We start from the raw sequence: 27,125 nt of genomic DNA, 5'->3' as shown, positions 1-27,125 counted from the left end.
TGTATTGTTGGCTATTGCCACAAATATACCCGTGCGACTTGTGACTGGTTTTGTGATCCAGGGTCACATATCATTCCCAAACAGAACACTTGGCCAAACTTTGTGTTGTTTCTGACTGTACAGCTCTGCAGATCCCAACATTGGTCACTGAGCAATCCAGTCTGATCTTAACACATTTCACTTCTTTGTGGTCATTTAATGTAATACAGGCTGTTATTGAAGAATGGGGCAGCATATGATATGAATGATGCATGATATGACCCCTCGAAGTCATTCAAAAGTGAATATTGTATACCATTCAAGCTGTAGTGCAGTAAAATTTTGGAAGAAACAGTACAGCACCTTAAAACATCAACCTGCGCCCTTGACACAATTCCGCACTTCTCTATGGGACTTTTCCAAAGTCCCTTAAAACTGCAGTTGTCAGACTAATCTCAAATCTTCCTTTCATAGGCAAGATCATTGAAAAATTTGTCTTCAATCAGCTGAACAAATTATTAATCTCAAATGGATACTTTGAGATAGTGGGATAGTCCTAAAATGGTTCAGGTCATACTTAGAAGGGAGAGGTTATTATGTGAGTATAGGAGACCATAAGTTTGAATGGACATCCATGACATGCGGAGTCCCTCAAGGCTCAATTCTTGCGCCACTCCTGTTCAACCTGTATATGCTCCCACTGAGCCAAATAATGAAAAAGAACCAAATTGCTTACCACAGCTATGCAGATGACAGATGACACACAGATCTACTTGGCCCTATCGCCTAACGATTACAGCCCCATTGACTCCCTGTGCCAATGCTATGAAGTCAACAGTTGGATGTGCCAAAACTTTCTTCAGTTAAACAAAGACAAAACTGAAGTCATTGCATTTGGAAACAAAGATGAAGCTCTCAAGGTGAACGCATACTTGACGCTAGGGGTCAGACAACTATAAATCAAGTCAGGAATCTCGGTGTGATTCTGGAGTCAGACCTTAGTTTCAGTAGTCTTGTCAAAAAATAACTAAATCAGCATACTATAATCTCAAAAATATTGCAAGAATTGGATGTTTTGTTTCCAGACAAGAAAAACTTGTTCATGCTTTCATCACCAGCAGGGTGGATTATTGTAATGGACTCCTCACTGGCCTTCCCAAAAGACCATAAGACAATTACAGCTCATACAGAACGCTGCCAGTCTTTACACTGGCTCCCAGTTACATTTAGGATTGATTTTAAAGTATTATTACTGGTATATAAATCACTCAATGGCCTAGGACCTCAGTACATTGCAGATATGCTCACTGAATATAAACCTAACAGATCACTCAGATCATTAGGATCACATCAACTAGAAATACCAAGGGTTCACTCTAAGCATGGCGAGTCTGCTTTTAGCTACTATGCCAGCCGCAGCTGGAACCACCTTCCAGAAGAGATCAGATGTGCTCCTACAGTAGTCACATTCAAATCCAGACTCAAAACACATCTGTTTAGCTGTACATTTACTGAATGAGTACTGTGCCACTGTGTGTCCGACTGATTACACTGCATTTTATTAAACATAAATTACTTAACTGGAGAAATTGAGAGATGAAACCATGCTGATGACCTGGGTCTGTGGTGGAGTGGTGAGTTCGATGTGTCAATTAAACTCAAGGTTCTGTGGGGTGCGGACTGGATCGACTCCATTCCTAGGGCTTCCGAACAAATGGGATTTTTGACTGATGGGGCTTTGACTTGACAGTGAACCCAAGGAGTCAGTCCTAGAGCTCCTCCTGTCCGATTTTAGGGAAAAATCGGGTCTATTGGAGACGTCAAATAGATTTTTTAGGCGCGTTGAAAGATCACCACAGACACAGTACAATCCACATGGGATAATCTCACAGTATAACAAGCAGCTGTACAAAATATGATACACCAGTGTTTTGCCAGTTTATCTCTTTTAATTCTTTTTATAACTGTATGTCCAACTGACTGCACTGTATTATTCCTTTTGATTCTATACTGAACTCAAATGGCACTGAAAATTGGGTAAGAGAGAAACATAAACCACTTAACTGGGGAAATTGTAAGATGAAACAATGCTGATGACCTGGTTCTGTGGGGTGCGGACTGGATCGACTCCATTCCTAGAGCTTCCGAACAAATGGGTTTTTTGGGGTGCGGACCAATGGGGCAGTGAACCCGAGGTCAGTCCTAGAGCTCCTCCTGTTCGATTTTAGGGAAAAATTGGGTCCATCGGAGACGTCCAATGGAATTCTTAGGCGTGCCGAATAAACACCACAAACACAGTGTAAGAGTAAAACCTTTATGCAAAATAAGATACACCAGTGTTTTGCCAGATGAGCATAGTTTATTCTATGCATCATCTTTTAACTACTTTAATTAATTTTACTCTAATTCATTTGATAACTGTATCAATTATCTCTTTTATTCCTTTTATAACTCTTTTAAATTTCCCTTGCTTTTATTTTGGGCTTATTTTCTATGCAAAGCACTTTGAATTGGCATAGTGTGATATTTTAATTCCTTTCTATGTAAAGCATTTTGAATAACTGTTTTAATTTTCCTTTGCTTTTATTTTGTGATTATTTTTTATTCCTTTCTATGTAAAGCACTTTGAATTGCCATAAATGTGCTACATAAATAAACTTGCCTTGCCTATGGATTGGACTCTACAGCATGTTGTTGTGTGCATCTCTCTCTTAAGTGTGACACTGTGTGTGTGTAATAAGAGCTCTGTTAATTAAGTGGCTGTAGCTCTGTGCTCCTGGCTGGGAATGGATCAAACACAGGCGCTGGCCAGCGGGCTCCCCACCGCCACAGATGAAATGCACTGCAGACTTTAAAGACTTCCTGTCATTAGCCTAGACCCCGTCCACTGACTCGCTCCCTCGCTCACAGCCCAGACCTCCTCCGTTCCGCCACAACAATGAGCACTGTCATAGCTCTGAAGAAAAAAAAACCCTGCAGTAACAAAAGAGCTGGCCTTTTACCACACACAGAGAGGGAGAGAGAGCGAGAACAAAAGTGAATGGTTTAATTAATATCCAAATGCTCTGGCTCCACCTGGGTTGCATTAGCAGACCCTGGGCTTTTCGTACACACACACTTAGCAGCCACCTGACTGGACGTCTGTGCGGTAAGTGTGTGTGAAGGATGGCTGAGGATCAAAGAGCATATTATTCTGCTCCACGTCTCGTTCCCCGTCTGAAACACTCACGGCCAATAATAACAGAGGATCGGTGTCCTTGTGCTTGTTACCCAGTGACAATGAGACCAACCCCGGGCCAAGCTAGTCAATTATTTACCAACTCCTCATGCTAGGAATACTTTAAAGCTCTGATATTGAAAACATTACACCCATTCCTGTTTTAATGCGGTTTAATGTCCCTGTTACATGGAAACTGATCCACGTTTTGTAAGTCGAACACAGTCTCTGACGCTGTCAATTCGGGTCTGTGTCAAACCGGCCGGCGAGGTTCTGTTTCCCACCCTTACGCTTCACGTTAACACTGCGTGTCCATGCTTGACTGATCTTGTGCACAGGCGACGAGGCTTTGAAAACAAAAGATGCTACGAAACAAGACAATTGGCGGTGCTATTCTTGACAGGCGTAGGAATGCTAATTAATCTGATTAGAATGAGACGATTAAACTCATGATGGGGGTTCATATTGCCAAGCGCTCCAGTCCTGGCATGCGCCGGCAGAGCGATCGACCCAGATGAAACACAAACTGACGTTTGGCGAGCAAAGTAGAGCTTTGAGTCTTATTCTCTCATTCGACAGCTACATAAAAAAGATGCTTTGTTGTTTACTGATGGTATTTGGTTTTAATACCTTCTCCTAAACTGTCGATAGCCCTCCCTTCCTCTCGCTCTGCTGGGTATGTACTAAGTATCTTGCGGTGCCCACCATGAACACGCTCATTTGTCCGTAGTCCGCACTGTGAGGCTTATGTACATAAAAGGCACGTAGCAGCAAGCAGACCACCCACTGGATATAATCAACGATGCTTTCCACTGCACCCCCTCAGTCTGCTCTCGAGAGCTGGGGCGCCTGTGCCGACCAGCGACCCGAATGGGGGCCACGGGTCATCCATCAGCCGAGCCTACAGCACGGGAGACTCGCATATGCCACACATCAGTCAATGTGTGTGTCCCCTCAGACAGTCACACATGGATGGAAGACGCTTTTACATGCACAAGTACTTGCACACTGACTGCGCAGGCCTATATCTGAGACCCTGAACATTATTTGCAAATTTTAAAATCCAGCACGACCCAGAAACACTCACTTTTTTTACCGAGCAAGTAGACCAAGGCGCATGGATTCAAAAATGAATGTGTGTGAGTAACGTTATTAAAAGGCACAATATGTAACTTTTTTGCTTTAAAAATAGCAAAAATCACTATATCTATGTTATATATTTTTTTTAGTTGTGCACTTACATTATCCCGACTGTTTCCAACAACTTTCAAACCAGGAGAAATTTGTAATTTAATTTGAGAAACGTCCCGTTTCTTTATTTCCGTTTTGTCGCCGCCAATGCCGTCATATCCGCGTTGTCCCTGGTTTCCGCTCGTGCTGCCATGGCAACCAGAGCTATGAACCAGAGCCATCTGATAGTAACCAAAGCGACTGACGCGGACAACTTTGTAGTTCGCAATGTCTATTTGCACGCTGTTGTTTTTTCGTTCAAACATTATGGACCATGACAAGCAGACTTTGGATAAAAAAGGAGAACTAAAACGAGAATCAATATCAGCGCTGTGTTTTCGAGATGCCTAGATCTCCCATAGACCGTATATAAACGAGAGCTCCACGTCCGAGACTTCGACTGCTCCTACATGTACTTTATTAAACAGGTGAGCACATTTACATAAAACGAATCAATGTTTTATAGTTCAACAATGATAAAATGTCAGAATATGATCTGTATGTTATTCTAATGTTGATCTAGTTTACTGCTAGTCTCATACAGACAGACTAACACATACATTTCAACACATTCAAATGCAGTTTAGTGTGATAGTGTAGACCAAGTGAAACAGCGCTGCGTTACCTCACAAGTTTAATTTGTCTAATAAACTGAGCTGTGAGTTGTAATTCTGCACTTGCGTGTAGTTCGGTAGAATGAAATGTCCATATTCCTTTTATATCCGCGGGACTCGCGTCGCGTTTGGAGCTGATAGCAGTCTCTTAGAAATCCCCAACTGCTTCATATCACAGTCATGATAAAAACATTGATGTATTCAGTCATCCATAAACATTATTAGATCGGTCGGCTTGACGTTGACGACAAGATCCATAATTCTTAGCAAATGTTGCGTCATCAAACTACGCCTTTGTTATTGTAAATAGGTTAGCGACCCCTAGTGGCGAAAAATGCCATACTGTGCCTTTAATTAAAAATGTCACCATTACATTAAAGCTGGTCAATCAATTCAAAATTATAATCAAATTAATTAGATGACATGACTCTAAATATATCAAATAATCAAATGTATCAATATTTGCTAAGAAATACCATCAAATTAAGATACTTCAAAGACATTACATTATTGTGGCAGATGAGAAAAGCATTTAATAGACCAACAGTGGTCTAATCAGCATATTTGAATGATTTCTAAATGATCATGTGACACTGAAGAGTAATGGCTGCTGAAAATCCCTTTTTGCCAAAGGAATACATAACATTTTAAAATATATTCAAATAGAAAACAGTTCTTATAATTTGTAATACTTTTTAGCAATATTACAGTTTTTACTGTATTTCTTTTAAATAAATGCAGCCTTGGTGAGCTTAAGAAACTTCTTTCAAAAACATAAAAAATATATATATATATTATTCAAGTTTCCAAACTTTTGACAGGTACACGCACAAACAAACACAAAATCATCACAAAAAACATTTAAAAAGTTAAATGTGAAACACTGATGCAAAAGTGGCCTAAATATATAAGCACATATTTCATTGGACTACCGCTCAAGGCCTGCAAACGTAAACTGTATATGTACAGTTGATCCGCTTTCCTCTCTCTTTCCTTCAGTCTGTTCTTGATTGTTCACTTGTCCTCCAAATCGATGCATATTACTGCTCTCCTATAGTGAGTGCATTATAACACACTGTGGCTGGTCTACAGTCTCTGACAATTCAGCTCTCTCTCTCACACTGAGCAGCAGGAAGAGCTTTCATTAAAACCTTGCCAACTACTCCAAGTACAGGGCGCAACGCTGTTATTCCGGGCATATCTGCCCTGCTTGCAGGAAGCCGCAACCAAAAAGGTCAAGAACAAAAGGAGATGGGACAATCTCTAGAGAATAGTTAAATAAAGACAATATGAAGAGAGAGAGAGCAAGATAAAGACGCTTATGTACCCAAATAATTGGGCATCTCAGGGTCTTCCATTGTGGCCGACTGCAGATGCGCCGTGTATCCGTTTGCTCCTCAAACAGCCTGTCGTATGCGATCCATGTCCTTGGTTGAGAAGTGTCCATTGTGATGCTGTAATAGGGCTCAGCTGGCAACATTGATAATATGCTTACAATCATCACATCCGTCAAAATAAGACGGCCTGTTTGGAGCGTTCTCGCCTCGTAGAGATGCAAGGGGGCAAAGTATCATAGGCTGTGTGCAAAGCTGAGAAAAGAACTCAATTACAGGTAGGAGCAAAGTCCAAGTCCAGCCTAGATTCACTGGCCCATTTTTTTTCCAAAATATCCAAAAGCATCTAGGTATTCCAGAAAGCAAGCATATCTTACCGTCAAACACACCCTGAACTCTTGGTTGATTTACCCAAACTTTGCTTCCTATTTGGTGGCTGTGCTATCATTTTTCAATCTTTTAGTTTAATAATTTTTAAATCACTGTGAAGAACTATATTGTTTGTTTAATGCTAATTATATAATAAAAAGAAAGACTGATTAAACTAAATAACAGTCTGTGCTTGCAAAGATTTTCGGTGTAATGGATAAAACCTTGTACATGGTGACCACGTTTATTCAGGTTTTAATCATAAAACTGGCGTAGAATACAATAACCCTGCCATGATCTTTCTCGCTGGTGCACCATGGGAGTTAGAACAATCTGGACTGGAACCAATGAGGATCAGCTCTCACACAATTAGTTCAAGGCTAGTTCTAGCTACTTCATGAGAACCTGTCAGACAACAGTTTCAGAAGAAACATAAAAAAAAAAAAAAAGGAGAATAAGAGTGAATGATGACCAGCAGGCTGAAATACAGAGGTATATGTCCTTTTCCTGATTTCAAAACTGAAACAAATGGCTTTTCACATTTTAAGTTAATTAGTGATCATGGTTAATTGTGAGAAATCTGGTGTTTCTTCAACTTGAGCCCTGTGGAATTAAAAATAAACTCTTTTAAAACACTTATGTCTTCATGAACATTACCACCACAGTGTCATTTACACACTTGTGATGAAAATGATGGTGATAAATTAGCTTTTTTATATACATTTTTGGAATAAAATAAATTAAATTGAAAAAAAATTAAAAATAAATTTGTCTTAAGACTAATTTGACATTTTATGTATCTTAAATACACACAATTGAATAACATTTTCACAAGGCAAAAAAACACTTTTTGCAGTGAACTTTGGTATAGTCATAATTTTTTTTTTTAGAAATTATATAAATAATTTTCAACAATAAATATTGAAATATCTTTTTTCTCTCTTAATTTAAAATTATTAAAAAATGATTTCTCTTTATTTTCATAATTTAAGATTGCTAATCATTTTAATAAAAATCAGCCCTTGGTACACAAATCCGATTTTGTTTTCTTTCCATGTAACATGCTATTCATAACCTTGGGTTAACTTCACTTCAAAGTTCACTTCAGTTAACGTATTTGCTTTCACTGTTCAACATTTTCCCATCAAACACTAACACAGCATGAACGATTTTGTGGATCAAAAAAACACATGTATATTTAATGAGGTAAGCACAGAGGAACTTTTTGATTGGTTAACACAGTAATATGTGGCTAATCAGCTCACTGTTAAGATTCTAGTAACACATTGTTTCACACTGTGCACCTTTGGCTTCTTAGTTTGAAGTTGGTACCACAAAAGCATCAGTAAACCTGCTTCATGATGCAGCGCTAAAAGTTACAAATGTGATACTCTGTGTTTAAAAATATGTTAATGCACAGTGTAAAAAACTTTAATATGCAACATACATAAAATCGAGAGCAATAGTATCCAGGGTAATGTCGGCATACCACCATGTAGGAAGAACCACATCCAACAGAAGTACCTGTCAACACAAGAGGAAGCTGTCTGAAAGGGATGTCCAGGTAATAACCCATGTATCCAAAAAACATGAAACCACAGCATCCCAACTCACTGAAGAATTTAACGCACACCTTGACTCTCCCGTTTCCACCAAAAATGCTTATCGGGAGATCCAGAGAGTCAATATTCATGGTCGGGCTGCTATAGCCAAATATTTGGTCACTTGTGCCAATGCCAAATGTCAATTTCATTGGTGCCAACAGTGCAAATCTTGGGCTGTGGACAATGTGAAACATGAACTGTTCTCTGATGAGTCACCTGCATCTTTCCCACATCCGTGAGAGTTACGGTGGAGAAGCCCCAAAGAGGCTTAACACATGGACTGTTGCCAGTGATGGTTTGGTCTGTAATATCATGGCTGTGCTTATTGGGCGCATCACTGCCAAGGACTACCGAACCATTCAAGTGGACCATGTGCATCTAATGGTTCAAACATTGTACCCTGAAGGGGGTACCGTGTATCAGTATGCTAATGCACAATTACACACAGCAAGACTTGTGACAGAATGGTTTGATGAACATGAAAGTAAAGTTGAACATTTCCCATGGCCTGCACAGTCACCAGATCTAAATGTTTTTTGAGCCTCTTTGGGGTATTTAGGAGGAGAAAGTCAGAAAACGTTTTCCTCCATCAGCATCAAATAGTGACTTGGCCGCTGTTCTGGAAGAGGAATGGCTCAAAATCCCTCTGGCCACTATGAAGGACTTGTACCCTACATTCTCAAGACGAATCGATGCTGTATTGGCCGCAAAAGGAGGTCCTACACCATACTAATAAATGATTGTGGTCTAAAATCAGGCATTTCAGTTTCATTGTCCAATCCCTGTGTGTACATATGTGAAAAAAGACATGACCTAATGCATCGGTCAACACAATTTCTAAGATAAAAGAAAAAAAATTCAGCAGAAGTAAAAAAAAAAAAGAAAAAGATTCTTGTGTTTGCCAAGATGTCGTGATGAGGAACAAAAACAAAATAGACTTTGAGTCTGAAAGATTTGTAATTAAAAAAGTGTCCATATGTAGAACAGGAGTGATTATCTTGTTTGTCTGCTTGTAGTTTCAAGAACAAGACCAGACAAGCAGTTTAGCAGTCAATCTCCAGTGCTTGTTTGAATTGAGAAGCAAAAAAAAACAGTGATTTTAGAGACAGAGATTTAGAAATTGTTGACCCGGTTAACACTGGGAAGGGTATTAAAACTGAGAAGATTGGGTTTATCTGACGTCAAGATACATCCGAATATCAGAAATACAAGCGTTTCAGAGAACAAGTTCTCTTTCTGTGCTTGAGCTTGCAATCGGTGGCCCAAAAAAGTAGTTAGACACAATGTCTAAATGTCAGAAAAATACTTTTTGGTGTCACGGTTTGTTAATGCAATTGCTAATCTGTGTATACATGCAGTCTTTCGCCTCTGAAAACCAGCATCTGTGCTGCCATGTGAGCCTCTATAAATCACTTGACTTTTTCTTTGCGTAACACCCTATTTTTGTCACTTTTCTACTTTAAGGTGGACAGCTGTTTTCTTCTTCACCATTAGCAACAGTCAACAGTAAATGGTTACCTTCCAAAGCCCCTGATTTCACAGTCTTTGTGTGTCTGCGGCGTCATGCCACGAAAATAAAGCCCTTTTCTCTTTGCTCCGTACAGCATGACATATTCCCTCTGCTTCCTACCACGAGAAACACTTTGCTGCATATTTCCAATCTGTCACGGTAACGCATGTGACACGAATGACGGAAATTACAATCTTTCAGTTAAATGTAGCCATCCATCAAAAGACACTTTACATACACATGCAAGCGACTTATGATTGTTGTTTGCATTTGAATTATTAGTCTGTAGACTACATTGACACAGTCTATTAAAGTAAAGAAATATGAAAATGTAATTTCATTAAATCTGAATTGAAAAATCTATTGAATGAAAGTCCTAAATATATCAGAAAGCTATCTGACAGACTGAAAATCAGTATAACAAACATGTTGCAGTTCAGAAGTAAATAATGTATAAACATTTTACAATAACAAGTAATATATATTCTTCTCATTACAGTCAAGAGAATATAAGAATTTGTTTTATTATTGTTATGAGAGTTGAAGTGGAAAATGTGGAAAATGGATTTATTTATTTATTTATTTTTTTTGTGGGGATAAACTAAAATCATCCACCCACAAAAGGTAAGTTCTCAAATCACATTCAGTACAGGAATCTGGATGTAGCCGATGCCAACTAGTCACTGTGTGGCTGTAAATCGGCGTCAGTGTAAATGCCTCATTATGGGTTTGCACCCAGGCCGCCTCATCCACACGCAAGTTTAAAAAGTTTGTGTTGAGCTCTTATCTACATGCAACAGATGGTTTAAGTCTGTTTGATCTACCTTAAAACCACCTGTAAAGTGAGTGATAAGGTGTGTTGGGAAAAAAAAAAAACCCTTTTGGTCTTACTGAGCATGAGGGCCTTTTCATTTGCCAAGATTTAGGTAAAAGCAAAGCATGTTGAATTTTTTGGTCACAAAAACATTAAGCTTTAGCACAAACTACTAAACTGCAAAAAAGGCATCCTATCTCTCTCTCCATCTGTCTCTCCCTCACTCCTTTTCCTCATTATCCTTCACTTCAGATTCTCTTAGTTCACTCTCTCTCACTTTCGTCTTCATAACAGGACATTTGCTCTCACTTACAGGCGGCAGTGCACTTCCTCTCAAGGGCAAGAGAGGTGTGAGAGAATGAAGTGCTCAGAATGAGAGAGAGAGGACCGAAAGCATAGAGCATGCTGTTAGCACCCCGTGTCATGGTTTGTCTCCCCTTAGGCTTAATTTAGGCTTCACACACATGCACATGTTCAGATATTAGTAGCACATAGACTAAAATAAGACACTTTTATCCTCCATAAGGCCTTAGGTGACAACACACAGGTACAGCTCTACTGATGACCACATGACTTCCTCTTATCTGAGTGGCTGTGGGGCATATGGGGACGATATTGCACAGACGTCGCACAGACGTTGCGTGGACGTTGCTGAATGAGTTCCCTTGTCATGGTGTTGTTATACAGCGTGATAACAGCATGACAGTTCGCACACTCACTGTGTTTATTAATGAGGCCCTCTTGAACAGGCCCTTATGACCTGCTGACACACAGACACGCAGTTTCCAGAAATCTTCATGGGAGAATATTGTCAAACTTATTATACTGATGGGTAACTTTCGAAGATGGCTGTTTGTATCCTCAGACTTTTTCCATACAAAAATAAACTTACGTTGAGAAAAAATCTGTATGAAACTGCATTTGGAACGCATTTCACCAGCGAACTGTCGAGAGTGAAACCGAATATACGGGAAAAAAAAAATTGCATTTGAAGTTTGCATACTTAAATTTCAATTGTATAAAATTAAAATCTGCCTTGCAACATAATATGGAATTGAAGTGAGTAAATCAGGACCAATTATGTTAACATTGATAAGGCATTAAAAGTTGGTTAACTAATGACAGGATTTTACAAAGGCAACATTACTTACAACAGTTGCTTAAAATAATGCAAAAATAGCTAAAATAATAAAGTAATAATATAATGAGACAAAAGACAGGAAGTAATTTAAGAGTTATTATTACTATGTAATAACTACAAGTTATTACTGTTTTTATTTGGATGAAGGATTATGGTGACTTTTTCTTTCTTTTTTGGAATAAAAAATAAATACATTTTAGTAAGCTTTCCTGCATTACATTTTGTTTTAATGTTGACGGATGAAATCTGAAAACGTTTTTCGCATTTTTAAGCCGAATAGCAAATGCAGAAAGGATTTTAAAATCAGAGATGTCAATTCCTAAATTCCAGTAAATCTGCTGAGCATGTTGGGGACTTCACATATGTTGTATGAATATTATAAAGAGTTGCATCTTTCCTAAAACTGCATATATAAAGCTCAAAGCTACATTTAGAGACAGCTTTCACTACATAAAAATTCACCTAGAAGATGTGGCCCTCATGACCACATTTATTTCTAGTCACAAACCACTGTGATGATATGACATCAAGGAGTGTATGTCCTCTTCAGCTGTGTGTCAGTGCACAACTGGTTCAAGTGTGCAGGGTAATAGAGGGATGATCAGTATGATAAACACAGTTTATAGGTGCTCGCAAATGCTTTGTACACATCCACGCATGCAAACACACACAAAGGCATCAGGAAGGGGTCAAACAACTCCCTCGATCAGATTCTCTCATCATATTCTGTGATTCTCTCCTCTCTAAAGAGGCCTTCAAATAGGCCCATCACAACTCCATAACCATCTAGCTCCCTGTCATCACAAACACAATCAAACACACACACACTTCTCAAAAATATCGTCATTCATAGTTTAGCCCACTCCTTATGCACACCAGGGAAAAGGGCACATCCATGTCCAGAGTGGCACTGGCCCACCCAGATTGATGGCTGGTCTTCCCAAAGTTATCCAACCAATAATAATGATTTAATTAATACAATAAAGAAATACATTTTTTCTTTGCCTTTTTACACCTGGTCACTTCATGTGTTTTTACTGATTGGATAGCTGTCTGATTTCTTAAAACGGTTCCATTTACACTTGGCCACATAAATTTGTCTCCGCAAAACGAATATAAATCCGATCCTCAATTCCGATGCATGTTGCAGTAGTGCCGTCATATCTGGCTATAACATGTCATATAGCCTATATAATATACTCTCTCACTTTTTTATACATAATGGGAGGATTAAAATTTACATATGTGGTTTCAACAACCAGATGCATTTAAACTTGTCCAGTTTAATCTGGAATGCGTCTCAGACTAGCCTGGGTGCCAGCCCGAACCCCGCCCACAACATTTTTTGGTCGGGAAGTTCGGTCTGGACTCGATCCGTTGAGGAGTAATTATGCTCGGCTCCCAGAAGGCCGAGCCAATCAAATTGCCGGCAGGGCGGGCTTTAATCGATGATGGACAGATGAGCAACGGTAACGTAATCATCCACGTCATCAAAGAGCGCTTGGGTTGAATTCGTTTACAACAAAGATGCATAGACAGTAAAAGAAAAGATGACTGCCTCTGGAGAATTTAGATTTCACATTATAAATAAGTCAGATATAATAAATGCATATTTGGGGTGCTGTCCGAGGAGAGGGCGGGCTCGGTATTCGGCCCGAACCCAAAGTAGCCTACTCCCCCCGTATTCCAGGCTGTGGAAGAACAAGCCGAGAGTGATTGGGGGGATGCTGAAAACTGTCAAGGAATGTTAGGTGAGTTGACAGAGTGAATATATGCTTCCTCTCATGCTGATAAGGTAGACAGACATGGTAATTGTTTGATGACAAGTTGATTGGATTGATTACTTGAACGTGCTCCTCCCGAACTTTGTTTACGAAACGTGTAGATTCGCGTCATCGCGCCATCGCGTCTGTTATAGAAGATATCAACAGCGCATTCATTTTAAAAGAGGAACAGAGAACCGCGATCAAGGCATTTGTCGATCGGAAACATGAATGAAAAACATACGTCACTTACTCTGTTGCTCTGATTGGCTGTAGGTCTATCCAATTAAGTGCAGAGGCATTTTCTTTCCTGGTTCGGCTGAAACACGCCCCATAATCAAAGCTCAATGGAGCAGTATCAGACTCACATTCTGACTAGAATCTGAGTATGACGACGTCAGGCTAGTCTCAGACCACCTCCTGAAGTGGTCTAGTCTCGAGTCAAATCTCGGAAGCGTTTCGGAGAGCATTTACACCTGAGCATTTATCTTTTCACGAACGGATAGCTATCCAATCAGAAAAAACGCATGAATTGACGAGGTGTAAATAGTCCCTCTGATGTGATGGAACTTAAAATAACCTATATTATTATTATTTTAAAGTAAAAAAATTAAAAAATAGTATTCATGAGAGAAAAGTAAAGTAAAACCTGAATTTATCCATTATATGGATTGATTGGATTATAAAATTGAGCGCTCTTACTTCTCTCCAGAAACACTGTCAGACTAGGCTACCAACATGATCGGCACACTAGGTCTTGGAACAGCGTTATTGTTTCATAAAAGCAAAGGAAACGAGTACACTTCATAATATTCATGACATTTTAAAAAGTATACACAGAATAGAAATACTAAGATCTACCATCTTTTTTCTGGCCTCCCTAGTGATGCACACAAACCATATGCAGTAATACAGTAGATTGTGTTGCTGGCCAGGTTGCTGGACAATGTGAATTCCGTCTCCTCTGTGCATGTGTGTGTGTGTGTGTTCTCTGGTGAGCAGATCCAGTGGGGGCCGAGCAGAGGGGCGGAGTCAGGACGACCATCAAAAGGTCCATCCACAGTGGAGCTCATTATTGCCTGTACTATTCTCACTCAATCTTATGGGCCAAATCATTCCCAAAAACCTCCGTTAACATACTGTCTCTCTCACACACACACACTTTTAAAAAAGACATGTCAGAAGTAAACAAAGCCTGCGTCTGAGCACTAATTAAATAGATGAGCTGTATTAACATAACCTGAATGCCCTGGCCAATTCCACCCCCCTGTATTCCATTCTAACACACACACACACACACACACACACACACACACACACGCACACGCACACTTAATTTTTTTTTTTGTTATGATCCGACCAGCGAGCGCCAATTGTTGGCCGTTGTAATTACCATTAGACCACGGCGGCTGGCTCTTTGATATGGTAATAAGCTACAACCCCCCCCCACATCCTCCAATCGCCGCCGCCTCCCCCCCAACACACACTCTCCTCTTGTCTGACAATCTACCGAAACTTGAATTTCAAACAGCCTCCTCAGCACCTGACAAACGGGGCTGAGCTCCGCCGATGACCCACAATGCACTAAGGCACAGGGGGCCACCGAAGGGAGGTGAGCGGAGGACAACGCAGGCGGGTGACATGGAAGACGTTTTTAGAACGAGGACAAGGGGGATAAAGACATGTTCAAATGACAGGTTTACAGCTTCTGGATTGGATAGGTTGTGTTGGAGCGATAGAAGGGTCAAAACTGCGCTGTCAAATCCAGAACGTCTTCCCACCTCAGCTGATGGCTGAGTATTTTCAGCTAAATTGCACATCACTTAACATAAATTTTGCATTTGACTGGAAAGAATGGTTTAATGTGCGACACTATGAATGTGCATAGTCCCCGGTGATGCCATTGATATAAAATGAATGCCCCCTTCATTAAAGGATGATGAATCTATAAAACAAAAAAAGTTGGGGTTAGTAAGATTCTTAAAATTATTTTTGAAATGAGTCTCATGCTCACCAAGGCTGCATTTATTTGATCAAATACAGTAAAAACAGTAATATTATACAATAGTCTTACCATTTAAATCAACTTCTGTTTTCACATTTTTTGTTTAAATTTCATTTGTTTCTGTAATGGCAAAGCTGAATTTTCAGCATCATTACTCCAGTCACATGTCACATGATCTAATATGCTGATTTGGTGCTCAAGAAACATTTATTAATATTATCAATGTTGAAAACAGTTGTTCTACTTAATTTTTTTTTAAACAGTGATGTATTTTTGCTGAATAAAAGTATTCATTTATTTAAAATAATAATAATACAAAATTACTAACACCAAACTTATGAACAATACTGTAGGTGTACATTTAAAAAGGCAGATATTGGCTGATAACCAGTTCAGTATTGCATCCCTAAAACCAGACCATAAAAATGCTTGTGCTTAACCTTGCCCATTGATGATTGATGAGGTGTTCTAGGTTGTTACTCACTGTCCCACGCCAAAGAAAAGCTGGGGTCTATATTATATAACAAATCACTTAAATGTCAAGTACCTCCTTCCATGTAAATCAATTTTATGCCCCCCAGGCAATCTAAGATTAGAAGCATGGAAAGCTTAGAAAAGTCATAGTACAACTCTTCTCAAGTTGCCACATGATTTGCGGTGTCAGTAATGTTTCATATAAGGCTTGTTCCAAATTTTTTATTGAGTAAAAGTTTGCTTTCGGACAAACTGCTAAATAAGAGATTCTGATCTAATAAACTTTTTAGCTCTCGCTGCACAAAACAAACAGCCATGTAGGAGCAAATGGCTAGCCCTTACTCACATATACACAAACAAACAGACACACACACAAACAATCACACACGGCAGAGGGAGGCAGGGCAGATCAGAGGGGAGTCCAGATGGACGGAGAGAGCCTCAGTGTCCCCACACCCTCACATGTCATATGTTGTCCCATCTGTACCATCACGGCACGGCCCCCCAACCCCAGGGACGCACACACTGGCGTATACACACACATGAATTCCATATCTCTCACTCCATGTCTCCTGGGTATGACAAAAAACTAACTTCCTGCACCCATTGTGTTCACATGTGATGATTAGAATCCTGGATGCAGGATGCGTATACATCTCTCTAGCGTGTGTGCGGACACGTTACTCTGGCTGTTAGGGACCTTTAGCGAGAACATCACCTCTGCCCTTCACTTCCAGCTCTCGGCCTATTTAACACTCCGCTCGAGCTCTCCACGCAACAGCGCTCTATTAAATATGCTCTTTGATACGGGCACACTCTGCAAATGTACGGCGCGCTACTTAGAGGTTAATTCCTTTTCAGCTATTCAATTGTTGATGAGAGCTCTCAATATGTTCGGTTTCAGAGCTCAGAAGCGAAAGTGAAGAGAGTCATCGACCAACACAACTAAAACAACCAAATTAAAACAAACGTTCCTAGGCACAAAACACCTGTGTAATTATCAATGATATGCCTAAGAAGAGACCTATGGTGGGATTTTTTTTAATGGTGCAGTGCATAGTTACTCTAAGATTGTCTGTTAGCTTGAGGCTTTCTATGTGTTAGTGCACTGTTTTAGCAGAGTCGTTCTCCTCTGGGAAAACAGTTACAATTGAAGACTACAAACTTTTGTCCAATCAAATGCTCTCTAGAATAAGAATGTCCCCCCAAAAATAAGAATGTTCCTCCCCCCAATATGCATCTGAAGCAATTCATGTACAGGGATGGCTGTGATGTAAACTAACGCCAATTGGCTATTTAAAATACAAAACGTAAATATATGTCAGTATGAAACAAAGCAATTTCTACACTATCGTTCCAAAGTTATTTCGTGAAAGAAAATTTTACTTGTATACAGAAATAAAGCATTCAATTGATCTAAAGTGACAGTAAAGACATTTAAATGTAAGAATAAGAATATATTTCTATGTTAAATAAATGTTAACAATAATAATCTATTTTAAATATTATTATTTTTTACTTTAACTCTTAATCAATGAATAAAAAAAAAAAAAAAAAAAAAAAAAAGATGCATCATATTTCTTATTTACATATTTCTTGGGCACCAAATCAGCACATCCAAAAGATTTCTGAAGGATAATGTGACCCTGAAGACTGGAGTAATGGCTGCTGAAAATTCAGCTTTATTGTTACAGTGAATAAAAATTCACTGAGATTCACAGTGAATTTTTTTATATAAATGTTTTCAAAAACAAAAAAAAATCTAACCAACCACAAATGTTTTAAATGGTAGTGTAATGCTCAAGTTCTCTATGAATGAGAGACCATTTTCCCATTAGATTGAAGTTCAACTTCAGTCCAAGGTTTCAGAAGTGTTTAATAAAACAACTAAAGCTTTTCACCATTTATGCCTCAACTACAAGCTATTAAATGTTTATTTGTTTACAGCCATGAGCAGCGTTCAAATGCATGGCACCCAACATAAGTTCTGATTTCTTTGCTGAGAACACAAGACCTGCGAGATGAAAGGGAAACAGATTCTGGGGGAGAATTCCAGGAGGCACTCAGGAGTTTACTTATAAATGATCAGCAAGCATGTAACAATACCTCCCACTAATGGAGGTGTTTTGTTGGTTTTAATCCACCTAATTGGCCAGGGTTCAGCATTACCGACGAAAAGCCAAGAATAATGCTACTACCTGTTCTCCTCCTCTCCTTCTGTTCATCTCAAGGAGAAGAAAACCCAAAGGACCAGACATTACTTTAACCCACAGGAGGGGAAGAATCCCAGAGGGGGCAAGAGAACAAGAATGAGAGAGAGAGAGAGAGAGAGAGAGAGAGAGAGAGAGAGAGAGAGAGAGAGAGAGAGAGAGAGAGAGGGGGGGGGGGGGGGGGGGGGGGGTTCTCTCTCACCTGAGATGAATAGAGCAGGTGATGTTTATGTATGATTCTCATTATTTAAAGCTATTGCATTGAAGGAGATCACATGATCTGTCTGATTTGCAGAGGGAAGCACTTGAAAACAAATCAATCTGTGGAATGAGGCAGGATCCTGGAGACTGATCTTAAAGGGACCGTTCACCCCAAAAATGAATTCTGTATTTCATGCAATTCCAAAAATGTAGGACTTTGTTCTGTGGAACATAAAAATATGTTTTGAAAAGTGTTCATGCTGCTCTTTTACATAAAAGGGCAATAAATGGGAACTAATGCCTTTGAAAAAGATGCAAAATAATTATTATTATAAAGTATTATTAAATTGCTTTAATATACACTACTGTTCAAAAGTTTGGGGCCAGTACGATTTTTTGTTGTTGTCGTTGCTTCAGAACAAAAATCAACCTATTAGAATGAAACTGGGTACTATGTTTTGTGTGAAGTCACCAACACTGCTCTCCAAAACATTTGATGGGCATTAAAAACAGGTTATGCCGCATTAAATGTTGTAGTTATATTATTCATAACCATTACTGTGGAAATAAAAGGAGGCTTGTTATCGCTGTATGACTGAGCATTGATTTAGTGTATTTGGATACTAGATCGCTGGAGAGCTCAGGTCATTGAAAAATCTCTCGCTTGGACTATTCCTCCATTTCTCCAGAGGCCTCTCTCGTCCTCTTCTGCCCTGTTCTAACACTCGGTGAACTGAAGCAATTACAAGCCCTGACGGCAAGCCCACATCATATGGAATTGGATTGTATGTAGACGAGCTTTTGGTTGTTTATATGGAAATGCGATTGCCGTGTTGATTAGGGAGCTCCGTCCCTGCCCACGCCCTTCATCGCGGCGTCTCGCAGGGGACACCGCAACCTACAAGACACACAAACGCATCGATGTAATTCACTCAAGAGCCTCATTTTTCATAATGAGTGCGTCTTTATGTGGCCTCTGCTGTTTTCACACACTGTGAGCAGTAATGACTGCGTATACATTCACAGGCGCGTTTGCCGCAATTAGCCCGACGGCCGCTCGAGTGAGGGAGTTCAGGTACTGAGGTGAGCCGGAGTGGGGCAGGTCTACTGGGAGGGAGACTCAGGGAATACGGTGGCACTGGGCATATTGAGAGAGATACTCAGGAGGGAATTTGGGAGAGGAGTGTGGGACAATCTGTCGCCTGATGACAGATGATGTGTTTCACTGAATAGTGCACTGAGAGAGAAGGATTTATTTGAAATATACCGATAGCCAGTAGGGTTGCACTGACTAGTCGATTAGTTCTGTTTACTAGTTGTGGACTACATGACTCCAGTGGCACTATATGGTGACAACAGTATAAAAAAATAAAAGGTAGCACTTCATATCAGTTAATGCATTGATCATGAACTAACAATGAACAACTCTATAACAATTTCTTAAGCTTGATTAATTTTTACATTCATAATTGTATAGTAAAAATGTTTACTGTTAGTTATGTATTTTGAACAAACATGAATTAAGAATGAACAAATCGCATACTTATCGGTTAACATCAACCTAAATTAATAAATGCTGTTAAAAAAAAAGCTTGCACATGTGAATTGACTTCTACTGAGTGTTTGATATAGTACAATATTATGATATTTTACCCCACAGCACTTTTATATCATTCTAAAAGCAAGAATTAAAATTTCTTTTCATATTTAACATTAAAATATTTTAATAATTTTCACTTATTCATATTCATATTTTTGGGAAAAAATTGACCACTCTCTGCAAGTCTCTGAAAAGGGGCAACATACTGTGACATTAGTTTAACACACAATTATTTCTATTTAATCCAAGTCTAAACTCTGAGAAAGTTAAGAATGTAACAGTGTAAAGTACTGATGCAGTGTAGACTAATGATAAATAAAGTATCTTATGCTCACAAAGGCTACAATAATTTAATCAAAATACAGTAAAACAGTATTATTGTTAAATATTACAATTTAAAATAACACACTTCTATTTCAAAGCTGAATTTTCAGCATCATTACTCCAGTCTTCAGTGTCACATGATTCTTCAGAAATCATTCTGATTTGATTATTTGGTGCTTAGGAAACATTTCCTGAATGAATGTTGAAAAACTGTCAAGTTTTTGATCAGCGTAATGCATCCTTGCTGAATAAAAGTATTCATTTATTTATTTTTTTAAAGAAAAAAGAAAGAAACCAAATATCGACACTAAAGTGAGTGGGACACAACTGGACAGTATAGGATATTTGTATGAATTTTGCAGTACAGAAAAAGTAGTAGTCATAACATCCAATAATATCCAGCATCATCTCTCTCCAGTTAGAGAAGGCCATGGCCAAAACCCCAGCTCCGTTCCTCATGTGCTCTTTATAATGCCAAGCACAATTTGCTTCCATTTCTAGGTATGTATTTACATTGGAGAATACAGCAGAGTAAACAGGTGCTTTGTTAGAGAGCACCAGAGGCCTGACGTGCTGTACACACACTAACACACAGTTGTACTTCTCAGCTCAAACACGGGTTCAGCCACGTCCTCTATCATGCCTGTATTTGTTTACAGAGCAAGACAAGGGTCCCTGTAGCGATCTGCCTGCAGGGAAACCAAGGAGTCCCGTTGTTTGGAGTGCATGCAGGTGTCTTGTAAGAGTTAACGGGATACACACGTACACAAACGGATGCATACGGTGCATTCTTCAGACAGCGACTTTCACTTTACGGATAAACACACACATGCTTTCAGCTGTGTTTTCCAATAAAGGAAAGAGGACGTTGCATCATGAGTGGAGGTCAAAGAGGTCACAACATCTAAAACAACTTTAGAGCCCTACAACTTCCCTCTGCACTACATGATTTCCTGTCTGTGTGGGCTAACTGCAGGCGGAACTTCCTTTAGATGTGTACTGAGAGGAAGACAGGTCAGAGGTCACACAAGCATACTTGTCCGTGCCCCACACACAGCTTGTGATCCAAATGCTTGAACACATTTGAACAACAATATTTCACTGTTTGTTCTGCACAAAGGAAACTATAGTCACAGAAACACAAACCTTTATGAAGAGGCTGGCGACCTTTCAGCCCAGCCAGGACGTTGTTCAATGCACAAACGTCCGATCATGATCATGAGAATTCAAATTTCTTTGAGAAATGTATCATGCACTGTAACTTTCAGAACTCAAACTCAGAAAATCCTTTTATAGCTGCAAAAAAAGTGGCTTGTTCTGAAATTCTTGGATTTCCGATGTCTGATTGCTATTGTTAATATAGTATTAACATGGCTGCACACATTTCCATGAGGGAGTAATAAAAAAGAAGTAGGATCAAAACTATTATTCCTAAAAACAAGAATTAACAACAGTGGAAAAATGCACCAAACCTTGAGCTGTTCCTGGATGTGTGTAGCACCTACAACTCTGCACATCCTTCTGACGGATCTCAGTGAGTGCGTTTACATGCAAGTTCTAAACCTGATTATGCTTAATAAGCTGACAATGCATAAGGCCATGTAAACATGTTAAAGTCTGCGTGAACCGGAAGTTGCAAACGACTTTTCTCCAGTGTTGTGACGTATTTCCCAGTGAAAAGGAATATTGAACAGAGGGCAGGGTTTTACTCTAGCGCTCCTCCTCTCCATCTCTCGCTCATAACAGACTAATCAGATTTTGATTAAAGATTACGAAGCCAAAAAATTTTTTTGTGTGGATTGACTTGCATGGATGAATTGTTCACCACAAAACGATCAATTTAGGCAAACAAAGTAAATATGGTCAATTTTGATTTCATGTGGACTTTAACCAGTTTTCCTTTATCGGAATAAGCATAAACCGAACGTCACAGCTAGATTTTTGCCCATTAGCCTGATTTCTTCTGGCATGTAAACATATTAACCTGCGTTCTGTTGGCTTATTGAAGTGTGCATATGTGATATGTGACAGGAAAGCATCCTTACTGAGGATTTAAGAGCATCCATTTTAAGGAAATATATATCGAAAACATTATTATTATTATTATTATTATTATTATTATTATTATTATTATAATAATAATAATAATAATAATAATAATAATAATAATATAGAAATACTACTATTATAACTACTAACAATAATAATAATTATAGCTACTATTACTATTATTGTTACAATATTTTTTTTTTCCACATAAAATCTAAAAATAAATAGTTCCTAGAGACCCTAACTTTTAAGTTCTTTGTAAGTGAACGGAAAGTTTCACAGGGGAAAGCAAAGGTTTTGCGAGAGAATGCTACATTTCTCAGGGATGTTTTGCGAGTAAATGTAAAGTTTCTCGGGAAACGCCAAAGTTTTTGATTTTATATTTTTTTCTCCCATCTCATATTTGTCCCACCACCATGTCCCTTTAGGGGCGCCGTAGAGTTCCAGCAGTTTACATCTGTCAAGCACTATTATTCAGGAGTCTTAAAGGCACAGCAGCAAAACACAGAACGCTTAATTGTAAAGGTCAGAAGGAGGGTGAAAAAGTAATGTAAAACTATAACGTAAAAATTATGACTGTTTTCGAAGCAACAAAAACTTTTCAAGCATAAGAAGTAAAGAGAAAAGAAAGAATAATAATAATAAAAAGATAATATAATTTATGATATGACCCCCTTTAAAGGCTCACACACATTCTCCGAGCCTCAAGCTTGGCTATCTTTCCTGGACAGTGTCAACAGCAAACCCATATGTCATTTAATATGAAGGTCTGTGAAGCATGCACTTGAGTGTATTTGACAGGAAAGAAAAAAAAAACAATCTGATTTTAGGAGTGTGGCTGTTTCCAGTTGACTGCATCAGCAGCTGAGTAGCTCTGCAGTGACCCGTGTGTGTGTGTATTTATGTGTGTGTGGACAGGGTACAGGCTGCCCTCAGAGAAACGGTCATGGGGCAACTCTCAGCTGCCCTGTATTGTTGCTGCAAATACACAAAGCACATAGCCTGGCCCTCCAGCTGGCCCTGTGCCCCCTCCCTGTGGCCCTGTCCTCTCTTTCTCTATCTCATTCTTTCAGTCTTTCTGCTTCTCTTGCTCTCCGTTTGTTCTGATAACTGTGACCCTGCTCTCGGTATCATCACTCCACCTCCTCCCACTGAAAAACGCCAACCAGCTCACTTTTTCTCTTTGGGAACATACAAAAAACGGCCATATTTTGAAAGAGAAAATCGCATGTAAATAGAAAACAAGTCACTCACATAGTTGCAATAAATGAGCAATTTTGACTTCTTGCAGCTGTAAACTAAAAAAAATGGACGCCAACAGTTTAACCTGATTGTCCAAATAATTTATTGTCCAAAGCATTTACATGGCCTTTTGCTCTCTATCCCAAATGTGAAGGTCCAAACTGGGCACTTAGTTCTTTCTTAAGGTGCTACAATTGGCTGATGGCTTTTCTGCAAGGCTGGAATGGGGTGTTTCATTGGCTGAATGTTATAGTGTAGCCATGGAAACAACTAGCCCATGATAACCATGATTAGAGGTGTCATGATGACAACAATACGGCACAGAGCGATAATGAGTCTTTGATAAGCACATCGCAGCCATTGTGAAGCAGTAATTGATTTGTTTACCAATACAACAGACTTTGCTTGTTTCGGCTGACAACAATGGGGTGTCCTTGCACAAAAACGGGGGAAGAAAAAGAGTAAAAATAGGAACTGACCTACAAAGGATGTGAAAGAGATGAGTGCTGCTCGTCTTCAGACCACAAACCCATTGGTGAGCAACTGAACCCTGGGGATGAGAAACAGAGCCAAGGAGAGAGGTGAATTAAGAAAGAGAAAAGGAGGAAGGCATCAAGGTAACAGTTAAATCCAATGTCTTTTTCTTCAGTGAAACACAAAAGGAGAGAATTTTAAGAATGTCCAAGCTGCTCTTTTCCATACAATGAAAGTGGATGGTGACCACAGATGTCAAGCAGAATTTTCACAAAAATGTCTTAAATGTCTGTTATTCTGCACACAAATTTATCAGATTACTTCATACTACTTTAAAAACAATAAAATAACGTTTTTTTCTTCCTTTTAGGAGCTTAACAGCCTCTATTTTCCATTCACTAACTTTGTATGGAAAGCAGCATGAACATTCTTCATACAATCTTCTTTTGTGTTCTACGGAAGAAAGTCAGTCACACAAGTAAAATAAATAAAAATATTTAAAAAAAAACATCAGAAAATGATGAGAATTTTCATTTTTAGGTGAACTACCCCTTTATTTTTTTACAGAGACCCTTTCAACAGGTGCGAAAGGGAAGTCTACAGTCTGAGCACACACACAAACACACGTGTGTGTTTGGGGGGGTTGAAAGCATGTGCATGTGTTCACCTGTGTGTTAAAGAGCTCTGTTCTAATCTTTATGGTAATAAACTCTGGCGGCTACTTGGCTGCAGATCAGGCTTTAATAGAAAGTAAATGTGTTTGCTGAGAAAGGGGAAGAGTCACTTGAAATGGGAGTAATGTATTCCTTATTGAGTTGAGTGTGTGTGTGTGTGTGCGCATGTGTTGCCACTGGGTCAAGTAAAGCTAGGTGATGCTTATGAGCCTCTCAACTAGTAGCAATCACACAAACACAGGACTTTTAACCTGACACACAATGTGTCATTCAGATTGAATATTTATATTAAATGTTGTTTGCTAAGGTGAGCTTTGCCAATACAATTGATCATACAAAGCAGTTTTTTTTTTCAATTTTTGAATTTTCACTGATGAAGTCAAATTAAAAGGAATCCACATGATCAGGAATGTCAAGTGAGGACAAAAGATTTCCCCATGAAGATTTTGCAACAGGTTCCAGTTGGTCACAAGTGACTTCAGTGTAAGCGGTGCTTCATAAATCACTACACTATCGACAACAGACCTTTTTTGGCCTATGATAGTACAGTAATGGTAAGTAATAACTTGGTACTTTGATATAACAAGAACTTTTTTATGTGATTTACTATTTTTCCATTTTAATCACTGTTTTTATTCATTTAAAAAAATAATGATTCGTTTTATATATATATATATATATATATATATATATATATATATATATATATATATATATATATATATATATATATATATATATATATATATATATATATATAATCATTCATTAAACATTTAACAAAAAACATTTATTCATTTAAACAACATATATTCAGTCATCTCTCAATTAATACAATTTTATGAAAAACTGCATGCATAATTAATATTTAGAGTTGTCAAACAGCCAAATACTTGGAACTGAATGAATTGGTTTAAATACCATATACCATATTTCAGGGTATTTACATGCCACTCTACGAAGAATTTACCATGCCACATGTCCAAAAACAAGACAGTAATACCAATACTTTAAGTTTTCAACGTTCTGCTAGTCATGTTACACCTCTTCCCAGTCACTCTGCCTTTATCTCGCTGTCATATAAACTTCACTTAGACACAACATCATCAAGCATGTGCACACAAGATGCTCTCTATTACACACACTTGTGATTCACACAAAGCAAACGTACACAAGACAAATTGCACAAAGTCTTAACCAGCAAACTGGGATCCATTCACTCCGGTTTAAAAAGGTCACCACTTTCTCTGGCTAAGCACCCTGTGTCTATTGATAATTTTATGCATAAACAAATGGCAAATTTGTGCCACATAAATATGTATTAGCAATTAATAATGTCCTGTGTCTGTGGCGATGCCAGGTGCATGCGAAATAAGCACGGGCACTCTGCAGAGCTGGTGCTTTTGTTTTCCTCCAGCTCTCTCAGGGTTGCCACAATAGGCGCACAATAGATGCACAATGGGCACCCGTAACAGGGCACCGTGCCCCTGAGACAACGCCAGGCTCCCTGAATGAGCCACCATCACCTGGGCAGAGCCAAAACAATGCGGGCATCACCAGACAGCTACGGGGGTATTATTGAATTAGCAGCCGCATTGTGATTAAGGGTATAGAGGGGCATTTAGTGGTTTTGCTTTTTAAATAATGATGAATTTGATGACTGAGGCAGCCAGGGATATGCCGGATGCACGCATGTGTGCGTTTGACGGAGAGATTGAATTTTAAAATACACGGGCGCACGCAACACGCACACACACCTGTTTCATCACCAGAAACACCTGGAAGCTGTCTGTTCCGTTTTTTTTTACCTTGGTGTCACAGAGATCTCTATGTCAGTGTGAGCGGTAACGTGCACGCACAGACACGGCTACACAAATAAACAGATCTGATTTCTTGGGCAGGATTTTTCAAGACATCGCAATGTCATTATTGTTGCACGCAGACAGAGATGAGGGACAAGATGGACAGAAAGCACAGCTCCTCTTTTCCTCTGCCACTCTAGTGTTTAATAGGATCAGATAAACACAATGGCTTTATTAAAGTGACCAGCTAACCTCATACTGAAATTGAGAGAGAGAGAGAGAGAGAGAGAGAGAGAGAGAGAGAGAGAGAGAGAGAGAGAGAGAGAGAGAGAGAGAGAGAGAGAGAGAGAGCGAGAGAGAGAGAGAGAGCGAGAGAGAGAGAGAGAGAGAGAGAGAGAGAGAGAGAGAGAATTAAAGGGTAGAATGGGGGATTGTGAAAGCATTTGTATCAGACATAGCGGATGACAGAGGGGCTTATTTAGGGAAAGAAGAGGA

General features: G+C 39.1%; 1 protein-coding gene across 4 annotated transcripts in view; it reads right to left on the bottom strand.

The window, feature by feature from the left end:
- The window catches only part of sox5 (SRY-box transcription factor 5), a 202,461-nt gene that overhangs the window by 137,689 nt on the left and 37,647 nt on the right, over positions 1 to 27,125 (bottom strand). For 3 of the 4 annotated variants that reach the window (XM_084111806.1, XM_084111807.1, XM_084111808.1), the window contains one exon: positions 24,160 to 24,230. The gene's annotated coding sequence lies outside the window, so the exon portion shown is untranslated. The remainder of the gene's footprint in view (positions 1 to 24,159; positions 24,231 to 27,125) is intronic. The other variant, XM_084111809.1, reaches the window with a different exon arrangement.

This window comes from Abramis brama (assembly GCF_963993115.1).
Source record: "Abramis brama genome assembly, chromosome: 4".
Taxonomy (NCBI): Eukaryota; Metazoa; Chordata; class Actinopteri; order Cypriniformes; family Leuciscidae; genus Abramis; species Abramis brama.
The sequence above is the reverse complement of the archived record's forward strand: the minus strand, read 5'-3'. Positions and strand labels throughout refer to the sequence as shown.